Source organism: Dendropsophus ebraccatus, chromosome 2 (genome assembly GCF_027789765.1).
Source record: "Dendropsophus ebraccatus isolate aDenEbr1 chromosome 2, aDenEbr1.pat, whole genome shotgun sequence".
NCBI lineage: Eukaryota > Metazoa > Chordata > Amphibia > Anura > Hylidae > Dendropsophus > Dendropsophus ebraccatus.
The window spans coordinates 80,308,201-80,321,377 of record NC_091455.1 but is presented as its reverse complement, the minus strand read 5'-3'; the positions used below and the strand labels follow the sequence as shown (position 1 = coordinate 80,321,377).

The window sequence follows — 13,177 nt, the reverse complement described above, 5'->3', positions numbered from 1 at the left end:
ATAAATGTTGCGTTCTATCGGATGTATGGAAGCACTTGGCTAAGTGCTTCACTCCTCATCGCTCTCCTCACTGCGTAAGACAGGCTCCATAGACTTCCTATAGAATGCACCATGTGGCGAGGAGAGACACAGGAAGTTGTACCAATCAGTGGGGATCTCAGTATCCGGATCGATCAAAACCTTTTCAGAGCATGCAAATAGAGAGGGCACCACTAGATACACAATTAGAGTTCTGTAGTGCAAAAATACAACAGATATACATACAAAATCAAAAGAAAGCACTAAGAACCAGCACACTTTGTAACCAAAAAGATATAAGCTTTTATTATAACACAGAAAGAATATATAAAAACAATTTAAACCAAAAACAAACACCTAGCATCACCAAAACAAGGTGTGCTGACATCTCTGTGCCAGGAGCTGAGCCCAGCTGACTACATCCCTGATAAGGGGAAAAGGGGTAGGTGTGTGTAATACCAGGTTAGTGCAGAGAGTGGCAGTATTACAGTCCCAATACAAATAAAACTTCTAAATAAAATAAAACTGCAACCCGATCTGTAAAAAAAGTCAGGTGCTAAATCAAGTACTCAATACATACAATACATACCATGGAGTAACAAGGTCAGACAGAGATGACGGATTGGCCCAACACATTGCGTTGCTCTATGCAACTTCGTCAAGAACTCGATCTCCATCCAGGTTGTATGTATTAAGTACTTGATTTAGCACCTGGCTTAGTGTTTTTTTACAGGTTGGGTTGCAGTAAGAAGATTTATTTGCATTGGGACTGTAATACTGCCACTCTCTGCAATAACCTGGTCTTACACACACTTTAACCTTTTAGGATCATGTCTCTATCACGTGTCGAATGCCTTCTTCTAAGTGTCACTATGAAAGCGACAGCAATCCTGCACTGCACACAACTCCCGAGCAGGATCCTTCATGGAGTGAGTTCCAGAGTGTACACTTAGGAAGGTAAAGACCGGGGTGCATAGAGTGGAGGCAAGCCGTTAATATAGAGGTAAGAGAAAACATACAGCACTCACCGGTAACACATCTTCCAAAAACTTTGTAGTCTCACATCTTTCAAGGAGGGGAAAAGGTGGATTGGTGAAGGTGCAGACGCATGACGTGGGATAGCTATTTTGGGACTCCTCCCTTCCTCTAGCAGTTCTACCTCTATATTGACTACTTTTTTTTAAGTGTACCTTAGTTCTGGAGCCTGAACTTTGACAGGTACACTTTAAGTAATATTAACACTTTTAGTATACTGAATATTTTATATTACTTGCCTTCAATATAGAAAATCAATGAAGTGTATCCCTTTTAGGGTTTATAAAGCTAAATTAAAGTTTGAAGTGCACTATTCCATACATTATTAATAGAAATTCTTCCTACTATAGTCACAATGAACTCCTCAGTAGATGTGCCAGTGCTATATTGTTGTCATGACTATATTAGATTGAAAATCTATGACTTCATTTCTTGGTTCTTTATCCTCACCTTTCAGTTGGATTTCTCCAGTGTATTGTTGGATAACATGGCCGTGTTTACATTGCTAATCTGCACAATCCTCCTCGAAGCATGTGCTCATTTTTGTTCCATTGCTATAAAGGAGGAGAAAGAATCACCACTGAGCACTGGCAAAATCTTGGACTCTTTACGTTATTACAGCTTTCATATATTTAGACAGGCTCTATTTGTTTAGCTTAATATTTTCATTGGAGCTGGAAAGTTCAATTATTGTAGAACACTGTTTATGTACAGAACAGCAGAAATAACTTGCCAAATGATAATCCCTTCCTGATCTGTAGGCTTCATGCTGCCATGTATCAAGAAACTGTTGTATAATCACAGTTTAGGTAATGCACTTGCCTATACAAGTCTCTGAGAGCACAAGACCACTAAGGATAATAGTAATGCTTTATCTTTCTGTATTCAATATATTGCCAATAGTTTGGTTTTTAGTTACAATATGTTTTTGCAGGTTTTACAGCAGGCTTTATAAAAATTGTATTTTTACCTCCAAATAATGTTATTTACCAAACAAAACTCATTACATCCTTCTAATGCCTGGACACTCCGGCACCCCTGGTCTACAGCCCTGTTAGTCTGTGTTTTCTATGTAGCTCTCTATTATCTCAATTACATATGCCAATTGCTACATCTAATTACTGGCCATACTAGTCATCTGCTGTACTCACTAAGATCACCACTGCAGCCAGTGATTGGCAGGGTGGTTACAGGCTGGCATGGAAAGTCACAGCTCTAGCCAGTGTAAACAGGGACCAATAAGGGACAAATCAGGGGTGCTGGAATGGGAGGACAATAGAAGATGAGCATGATCTTGGTTTGGTAACTAACAGTATAATTACAATTTCTTTTAAGTCTGAATAATACCATTAAGCTGCAAGTGACAGATGTATGTAGTCCATTACAAAGCTACACATGCATGTCCGACAAAGCAAATGTATTGGGATATTAGATTTAGAAATGTTGACGTCCAATTAAGTTTTTCAAAAAACTGGAAACACTTTAATTGCCTTATTCTTCCCTGTGGCTTGGAAAGAAAAGCATTGGATATCTAATGATAACATCAGGCATTTTTTATTGTAATAGGTGAAAATAAAAAAAATGTTAGCAATGAAAATGCTGGCATCCATATAAGCATTGATGTAATTGTGGTTTGTTTCCTTTTGCAGCCAAAAATGAAAAACATTGAAACTTTGCACATAATCTTGATTAAAAATCTCCTACTCTGTGTAATGCTTCTTCCTATTCCTATATGTCTTCATAGTTACCTACTAGAAACAACCTCTGTGTAGTCTGATCTTACATTCCTTCGTTCTGTCCTTTCTTTTTGCTAATCTACCAATTACATTATTGTGCATAAGTTTTAGGCAGGTGAGGAAAAAAGCGTCAAAGTAAGGCTATAACCACACTGTATAAAATCAACGGCCGTATTTAACAACAGTGGTTATTGGGCAAACTACGATCATTATTTTTAAAACAATGACCAATATTTGTTATGAAACACGGCCGTTGTTTTTCCATAATGTGAACATAGCCTAAGAATGATTTAATAAACAGAAGTGATAATAGTTAATTTATACCCATTAACAAAATGCGAAAAAAGCGAACAGAAGAGAAATGTAACTCAAATGAGTATCTGGTGTGTTGCCTGCAAGACAGCATTAGTTCTTCTAGTTACACTTGCACACAAATTTTGATGCACTCGGCAGGCAGGTTGTTGTAGACCGCAAATGACCGCTATGGTGAATGACCTGAAATCGTCCACCCAACGATGATCGTTACTTATGATCGTTCTGTCGTCGCTACTGCGAAAGACCAAACAACACCGAACGATGCACAAATGAATTGCAAGCGACCAACAAAAAAAATAAGTCCAAATTTTATTAAGCGATCAACAATTTCTCGTTTGTCGTTTAATCATTGTCTACTATTGCATGAAACAATTATCGTTCAATTACGAACAATCTAATGATTTTTCGAACAATAATCGTCCCGTGGAATAGGGCCCTAAGAATCTTCTGTTTTACATCAGCTGACTATGAAATAAGGAATTTTTATTCCCAGTATTCACAGACCCATGTAAAAGCATTAGTGATCAAACAATGAATGAAAAAACCTTTGTTCTTCAGCTGATTATATTGCAGCTAAACAAATAATTGTTGGTAGGCTTCAGTGTGTGACTGACAATGTTAAAGGTGAAGAGCTGCACAAATAGCCCATTGATTGTTCATGCAGCCATGTTTGCATGATAATTGAGCCATGTAAAATGCTCCTTATATGAGCGCAAAGTTACTAGATCAGCATTTCAACCAAACATTGGTGTGTCTAAGGGGTCTATAGAACTAAACCATGCCTCCTTACTGATTTCCCTTGGATTGTAATAAATTTAGTCTAAATAGATGTTTTCTCACACAATTGTTAATGTGGTCAAAACTGTAATGCTGTGTACTGCAATAAAACAATCCCTGTTGGATAATCATCTATCTTTCCAGTTGAGACTGTGGGTGGCCTTAGATTTATATCCATTGATTTGCATGCTAAGCTTTTATATTTCACTTGTAGACTAGAACGTTAGCATTAACAAGTTTTTCCTCCTTCTAGGATCCAGTGCCAAAAAATTACTGAAGAGAATACAAGCGTAAAATGTCCTTGTCCTGCAGACATATTAAACAAATACATGTTTCTGAATGAACTGAAAAACACGCAAACTTAGAAGAACAATAGAGCACATATCATCCACATTAGGGCAGCAGCAACCCACTTATTAGGCTCCCTGACTATATACTATATAAGAGATTTACTCTGTGGTGGGCACAATGAGACATTGTACTTAATAGCCACCATCTGTAGACAGAATTCTCCTGCAGTGGAGACTAGATGACCTTTGTGCCAGCAGTGTTTTGTCTCATTCATCTTTATTGGAGATGAATGCATATTATTCATATATTATATTCTACTTAAGTGAAAAATATGCATTCTTTTGCAATGCAGCCTCCAACCCAAATAGCTAGCGCTGTAACTTTTGGCAGAGATAAATGGCTTTATTTCCTTAGCTTAGCATTTCTTGTAAGGTGCCTTATGGCTCAACAACTCAGCCAAGCCTAACCTTACATACAAGCAGCTACCTTTGGACTCTTTATCGAGGCAACGCTGCTGCAGATATTAGAATAACTAATAACAGGGCAAATCAATTGTAGTGGAAGCTTTCCTCATAAACAGACTGAAAGAAGAATGTTGTGTAGCACATTATCTAGATTACTGCATGTAATTGGATGCTGCTCTCATCTCTTGCTGTCTAGAGGAATATAAACAGATGACCCTGTTTCCCTAGATAGATCCAAAATACAAATCATGTGTAGAAAACCGCAATGAAGAAGTATAGCCACAACAGCCCCATTTACAGGTACTGACCTTTTTGCCCTAGAATAAAAAAAAAAATCACCTGAGTCCATGAGTTCTAAGGGCCCTATTCCACCGGATGATTATCGTTCAGATTATCATTAAATCGTTCGAATCTAAACGATAATCGTTCGTTTGAATAGCAGTTAACAACTAACGACCGAACAAGAAATCGTTGATCTTTTAATAAGACCTGGACCTATTTTTATCGTTGCTCGTTCGCAAAACGTTCGCATTGAATAAGAAGTTGTTTGGTCGTTCGCAGTAGTGACAAACGCAATAGCGACGACAAGACGACCGCAAGAACGATCATAAGTAAGAATTATCTTTCCATGTAAATGGGCAAACGATTTCAGGTCTTTCGTAATAGCGGTCATTTGGATCGTTTATCGTTAACGATAATGCGAACAATAATTGTCCGGTGGAATAGGGCCCTAAGACTTATAAATTGCCAATGGCTTATAGTACTGGAAACAAGGGTTTTGCTTTTCTAATTTGGAATGGGGTGGCTGCTTTTTTGGAACAGGACCCAGCAGAATTCTCACTGAAGCTGTATACATATGAACAATGGAATTCAAAGTCACTAAAAGATAGGCTATAAGCAGTGTCTCCTGCTTATGTACATTTTATTTGTCTTATATTATTTGAAATATTGATCCAAATAAATTTAAGACAGCAAAAAAGATATCATAATATTAATAGTAAACGTCCTTCTTGTAGATACATCCATATTAGCTCAGATCTCGCTTCCATCACATTTCCACTCCAGAGAAAAATTCTCAAGAAATGAGTCAAATGTTCATGATTCATGAAAGTGAAGTCTGGTTAAGTGACGGTAGATTGTATAAATACAGTATGTGCAATCCAAGGAAGTATCTTTCCCCGTCATTATCTGAGCTTTCTGCCATGGAGTCCTGTAATGCTGTAGGAGTGATAAATAGCTCAGCGCCACCAATGCTGCAATTCACTTACAAAAAGTGTATTCTTTTCACATATTCCATAATATACAGTGGTCTTAGACTTATTAGTGATCACCTTGAAGAGAGGTCTGGGGCCACTATTGGGTCGGGACAAAGCAAAAATGGAGCCTGATTCACTAATGTACCCACCTGATATATACCAGTTATTAATATGCCCTGTTTAATAGGCAGTAATACAAAAATGCCTTTTTTTTTACTCAAGTGTAAATTACACATACCCAAAATAGTATTCTCTTTTCTGTGTACATGTCTGTGTTTATTTATTTATTTTGTAAATCAATTGTTTTTTAAAGGTTTACAGTAGAAAAGGATAGAAATGACCGGTCATTATCCAGACACAATGAAAAAGAAACAAACAAAGTCATTACCCTTGCAATATCCATAACCCAACTCAGCATAGGAATAAGTAAAACATTTCGAGAGTCATCGTGGGGCTCCGGTCTAAATCTGAGCCAACATAAAGGACCCCCCAGGCCGGGAGGTAGTGCAGAGCAGACCATATTAGTAGCGTCTAGACAGTGAACGTGCCCTGCTTAATAACACAGCCAATGCAACAAGTAAGAGAGAATGTCTGACATCAGAGGAAAAGGGACAGAAGGAGAGAAAGAGATAAGAAGGAGAGCAGAGAGAAAAAATAAAGGGGAGGGAAGGGGGAGTAGAGGAAACAAAAAGAGTAGTGTCTGAGAGTCCAAGAGGGCGGTCTGGCAGGCCTACCACACCCGCCTTAGTAACTACGAAAGCCATTGTGCAAGGGAAGGGCCTGACTTAAAAGTGGTCCAGGGAAGCCATATGCGATCCACCTTATCTCACGCCTTTATAAGCTAACAAGTACTCTCTACAGGCAGTCACATAGACAACTTGTAATCACTTATCAACCATGAAGAAGTAAGTGGCTCCACCATTTTAGTCAGTATACTCCAAAATGCCTCAAGGGAAAATGTGGACTGATATCTCATAAATTCCAATGACCTCTCAGGCTTAAAGGGGGAATATATAATTACAAGTACAAACTTACCTCTCCCCAAGGCCACAGCGCTGATCTCTGGCGCTGACAGGTTATGACCCAGCTGATGGACTGGCCTCTCAGCCAGTCAGTAACTAGGGCTGGATGCTGCTCTAGTCACTGGTTGGCTGAGTGGCCAGTCCATCAGCAAGGACAGGCCTTTTCCCTGTGACGTCATCGTAACTCGGGGGAAAATGCCTTCTGACGGGGATTCCGAGGCCGGTCACACGACTAACCATGGGCACGGGGAGAGTTCGTACTTATAATCAAATTTCCCCCTGCCCCTGCCGGTTTTTCAAAACGGACGGACTTCTCCTTTAAAGAGGACCTGTAATAACCCCCCCCCCACACACACACACACACACACACCATAAAAATATAACTAGCATCAAATAGCTTGGGGCGCCTTATAATATAACACTTTGGTTTCTTGATATGCCCTTTAATTCCTAAGATATGGTCATAATTTGATATTTCAATTAAAAGTCAAATAGGTGTAAACCTAAAAGGGTTATCTCAAGAAATGGAAAACTCTGGAATAATACACACCACTATTCTAACACTATCAATAGGAAAATAGTGTCATTTTCAATTTCTTTAGCCAATTTATTCATCTCTCTTCAGCTCTGGTCTCCTCATTTTCTGTGGGCAGGCACCAGTGCCACCATGTGTTCTAGAAGCAGCTGTAGTTCCCAGGTATGCATTGCAGTCTGGCCCCTGGTAACTCCCTTGGTACGACAGATCACTTCTCCTGTTTCTCTCCTCTAAGGTGTGTACAAAGAAGTCCCTTACACAGCTCCATAGATCTCACTAATAGTGCTACGGGACATAGTTTTACCAAATTTTCTTCTCCACCTTCCCAACCAATATAAATCCGTATATGCTACACATAGATCCACTTTCTCTCTCTCTTACTCTCTCTCTCTATCTGTCTCATAGAGAGTTTTCTCTCTCTCTATACATATACAGCTGTAAGAAAGTATATAAAAAAAGTATATGAGGTGTACCCTTCTACGTTGGGATAAATAAGTCAATGAAGCAGATTAATACTAGAAGTCGATTTCCTGAGTGGTAGATCACTTGGGGAATTACTTTAAAGCCTTACTATTATTTGACATAGCTTTGAAATATCATCTGAGACGAACCGAGGCCCAAAGATCCAACTCTTTCGCTTCATAGACTATAATGTCCAATGTCCAAACAGCCCAGAGAGTTGTGTGCTGCCACTCTTTCTCCCCGGCTGTATCTGCAGATGGCAGTTGGTCTTGGTAGTGAGACCTGCTGCAATCAATAACTTTTTACATGTCTGATGACACATAAAAAGTTATTCAAATGGCAATAATGCTTTAATGGTGTTCACGTGTGGCATATTTTTGCAGTTATTTCTGTGACCTTTTGTAATTGTTTCTGCAGCAATCTGGCACTTGCAAATACAGCCCAAGATATGAACAGTTGTTGCCTATGTTTACCCTTATTTATTTTTTATTTTGGTATTATTAACCCCTTTCAATTGTCCGATCTATTCGTAAATAACAATAGTGTTCCTGCATGGTAAACAGTCAAAATGAAAAGAGATGAAAAATTCCCATCTACATCAATATGGTACCAATAAAAACTAAAGATGATGGTGCACAAACAGTCCTATAGGTAGAAAATAAAACAGTTATAGGAGTCACAATAGGGACATTTTAATCATAATTTTTTCTAAAAATAAAAAAAATTTAATGGGCTAAAACTGATAAAGTTTTAGCAAAATTAGCAATTTTTTCCACTCTTACCCCCACAAAAATATTTTTAATTCATACATTTTATGGTAGGTTGAAATAGTCATTAAAAAGTACAATTGTTCCAGAAAAAACAAGCCCCTACATGGCCCTATATATGGAAAAATAGGCAAGCAGGAAGAAAACAAAAATTAAAACTGTTTCTCCACTGTGTCCTAAAGAGTTTATTATTGCTTATGTAACTCATTGTTACTGAATAGTGTATGACTTATATGTTCCTTGCTGTAATTATCTGATCAGCAGGTAACTAACATTCACTTTTTTACATTATTGCTTATTGCTTTTTATTTACTGTGTGCAGAGGCTGCAGTCCCTAAATATAATAATTATACAATAAAGTGTAGTCTAAATGGCAAGTGGGGTAAAGACTTTACACAGTCCTGATAACAGCCTGTTAAAACCTGTAAAATGTGTAGATCACTCTTAAGCTTAATTTTATGTGATGAAACTACCATAAGACTAAGCATTTCCAGCTGGGGATCAGATGTTTGGTTTGGGTTAAGTCCAAGTTTTAACTTGTTCTTTATAACCAGCTGTAAAAAGCTTGATATGTAGAATAGTTCATTTGTTTCTTAAAGTATGTACTTTCCTAAGCTTATCTACTTTATTGAATCATTTTTTCAATAAAAGAACACAAGGACATGTTGTCCACCCTCCATCTATCACAGCTAATAAACACAGTAGCTATAAATTAAAGCTGCCTCCCCAGTACATATGTGTTTTATGTTTCTTCTGCCTTTTGCAAACTAAAAGCCAAAGTGACCTTCTTGGTACCTCATGATTAATATATCAGTTTCTGGAACTAGTACAGTAGAAACTGCAGGAGTTCAATTAAGAGGAAAAAGTGTGTAGAAAACTGAGTTGTAATAAGACTCATTTCATCATGAGTGCAATATGCTGGATGCCTGCTCATCTGGGATATTAGAAAAATAATTACATTTGTCAAAAGAACAAAGATATTGGTTGGGATTTGGAGGGATTCAAGATGGAATGGAAACAGTCTCTGATAGGTATCAAAGTGCATGTCCACCTTTTAACCCTTGTGTATTTTAGTTTTTTTGCATCCCTGCCTTCCAGTAGTGCCCTACCTTTTTCATTTTTCTATCAATGTATTTGTTTGAGGGTTATAGTTTGTGGGCTGAGTTGGATTTTTAATGGCATATTATTTTGGAAAAATGCTTATTGTCTGTTTTTGCCCTTTATTGTTCACTGTGATGTGAAAAAAAGCATTACAGCTTTATTCTTTGGGTCAGTGGGATAATCTCAATACCAGATTATTTTTTTATAAATTCTTTATTTGTACCAAGACATAGAGCAGTGTACAGTATAGGCCCACAAAAGCCGACATTGTACAACTTATAAAAAACAGAAATAAACAATCCGACAATCGGTCTTCAATACAAGAAAAATGCGCTGAGGATTGCATATCTACGCGGCGAGGAGGGCCACCGACCCCCCTCAAGTCCTGTTTTTGCTAATATATAGTGGGAAAGAACAGTAGTTAGACCCGAGAGCGGGACAGAAAGGAGAAGACAGAGTAACGGAGGAGAAGGGGGATGGGGATCATAGGGAGGGTAGGGGGGGATAGGGAAAGGCAGGGGGACATCGTCCAAGCCCCCCATACCAACCATGTCATGAGTAGATCATAGAGCGTGTTCAGTGAACGGCTCACAAGAGGCTTCTATATTCGTCTGTTTTTTGGAAATCCATCCATGGGAGCCAGGTGGTATAGAATTTCTTGTTCTTGGATTGTATGCTGGAGGTGAGGTCCTCCATATACATCAGATCATTAATTTTGGAAAGCCACAGGGACAATGCCGGAGGCTCTTGTTTTTTCCAGCACAGTGGAATACATGCTCGCGCCGCCATCACCAGGAAGCTAAGGAGGGAGTGCTTGTAGATCCTTTGGGACATGTCACAGAAGGAACAGAGTCGGGCCCATGGGCATCGAGAGGCCTGTGACTAGTGTAATGACCCGTTGGACTTCGGACCAGAAATGAGTAAGGCGGGAGCACTCCCAAAACACATGCAGAAATGTTCCCTCCTGGTTCCCACACCTCCAACAGGTGGGATCAGCCTGAGGAATCAGAGCATGGAGCTTGGTTGGTACCCTGTACCATCGTGCGAGTATTTTATAACCTGCCTCTTGGAATCTGGAGCTGACGGACGTCCCGAGCGCCAAGCGGTAGATCCTAACTCTCTGTTCCTCTGTCAGGGTTAGTCTTAGGTCAGTCTCCCACTTAAGCATGAAAGTAGGTGGTGGCTCCTCGGGGGTGGTCAATTGCATGCGGTATGTCAGTGATAAGGTATGGCGTCCGTTTCTGAGCACAGCTGCTCGAATGTCGTGAGTGTGTGCTGAAAGGTGTGTGGGTCGGGTAAGGAAGCAAGAAAGTGCCGGAGTTGAGCTACTCTCCACGGGCCTAGTGGGCTGGGGTCAGTCAAGTCAGACAGCGCTATGGTTGTTAACCAGGCTTTGTCTTGGAGGAAGTGTTGTGCTCTAAATTTGCCGTGGGCGATTCATTGTCTAAAAATTTTGTCCGTCACACTAGGCGTGAACTCCGGGTGGCCCAGAACCAGAGACATTGGTGAGTTGAGTGGGACAAAGTGTTGGCGAATCACCTTCTCCGAACAGGCAGCTAGCGTGGGCCCTATGGTAGGATGATATTTGATGTCGCTCAAGTGGGCTAAAGGAACCCAGGCCAACCCCTGTACTGGGACTACTGTGTAGGATTGTTCGATAGCTACCCACTGTTTCCTCTCACTATTCCTGCACCAGTCCACTACGTGTGTAAGGTGGGTTGCTAGATGGTATTTTTTTAGGTCAGGAAGCCCAATCCCTCCCAGGTCTTTGGGTCTCGTGAGTAGGGCTTTTTGAATGCGTGCCGGCTTGTTCCCCCAGATGAATCGCGTTTGAATTGAGGACATTGAGCGGAAAAACGCCACTGGCAAACGAATCGGCAGACAATGAAAAAAGAAAAGGATCCTGGGTAGGATGTTCATTTTATAAATAGCGCAGCGGCCGAACCAAGTATGCAGCCCCTTGACCCATCTCCCGCAGTCGGCCCTGACACTATTAAGCAGTGGAACGTAGTTAAGTTGGTAGAGAGTGCTGAGATCCGAGGCTAGATGTATCCCCAGATATTTTATTGCAGAGGAGGCCCATTTGAAATTAAAGGAGGGACGCAAGTGGTTAAGAAGTTGTTCCGACAGTGAGACATTGAGGGCCTCTGATTTTGTAACGTTAATTTTAAAGTTAGACAATCTAGAATAAGTTGCGAATTCGGACATCAGGTTCGGAAGGGCTATTTGCGGGTTGGTAATGAAGAACAACAAGTCGTCCGCATAGGCGGCGGTCTTGTATACAGTTCTGTGGGCTAGCTGACCTTCAATGTTGGGGTTGTTTCTAATATAACAAAGGAAAGGTTCTAGGGTTAGAATAAAGATTAGGGGGGACAGGGGACACCCCTGCCGCGTGCCATTATATATTCGAAAGCTATCGGAGAGAATGCCATTTACTCGTAACTGGGCGGAAGGGGAGGCATATAGGGACAGTACCCAATTGAGAAAGGCAGGCCCGATCCCCAAGGATTTCAACGTTTCCTCCATGAAGGTCCAATTAACCCGATCGAAGGCCTTCTCGGCATCTGTAGATAGTAACATAAGGGGGGAAGCCGATAAATTAGCCTTATGGATCAGGTTAATGGCCTTCATGGTGTTGTCGCGTGCCTCTCTGCCGGGCATAAAGCCCGCTTGATCAGGGTGTACAATAGCGGGCAATATATTCACTAACCTAGAGGCTAGGATTTTAGCGAACAATTTGAGGTCGACGTTTAGTAAGGAGATGGGTCTGTAATTGGCGCAATGCGCACTGTCCCTGCCCGGTTTTGGGATAACTGTTATATGAGCTCTCGTGGCGTCTGGCGGCAGAGGTGTCCCCTGGGATAGGGAGTTAAATGCAGAAAGGAAATGGGGACTAAGAATGTCTAAGAAAGATTTGTAGTATTGGAGGCTAAACCCTTCCGGTCCGGGTGCCTTGCCCGTGTGGGACTGTTTAATTGCTGATGCCAGTTCACTAGCAGTGATAGGGGTTTCTAGGCTGTCCATCTCCTCGGTAGTTATAGAGGGCATGCCAGATTGGAAGATGTATGTACGGATCTTGTCTCTAAATGTGGGGTCTAGAGTGGCTGGGTTTTCTTTGTCAGCAGAATACAATTAAGTGTAAAATCGTCTAAAGACCTCTGCAATGTCTGCCGGTCTGTGAGCTCGGGTCCATCCCTCCATAAGGATAGACGGAACGTATGATTGTTGCCGCTGTTCCCGAAGTGCCCTCGCTAGTGTCCGTCCGGACTTATTTCCATGCTCGTAAAAGTGTCGTCTGCATTTAGCTAGCTGTGTTTTTGCCGACTGCGTGAGATGAGCCCTAAGCAAGTCCCGACCCTGCAACAGGGCCGTCCGACTGTCTTCCGATGGAGTCGTTT

The 13,177-nt window shown here is 40.7% G+C and overlaps 2 protein-coding genes across 2 annotated transcripts in view; both read left to right on the top strand.

Annotated features, from left to right (window-relative positions):
• The window catches only part of DIPK1C (divergent protein kinase domain 1C), a 45,635-nt gene that overhangs the window by 19,241 nt on the left and 13,217 nt on the right, over positions 1-13,177 (top strand). The window lies entirely within an intron of this gene.
• FBXO15 (F-box protein 15) overlaps positions 11,471-13,177 on the top strand; it is a 289,296-nt gene continuing 287,589 nt past the window's right edge. The window contains exon 1 of the mRNA XM_069957851.1: positions 11,471-11,474. The gene's annotated coding sequence lies outside the window, so the exon portion shown is untranslated. The remainder of the gene's footprint in view (positions 11,475-13,177) is intronic.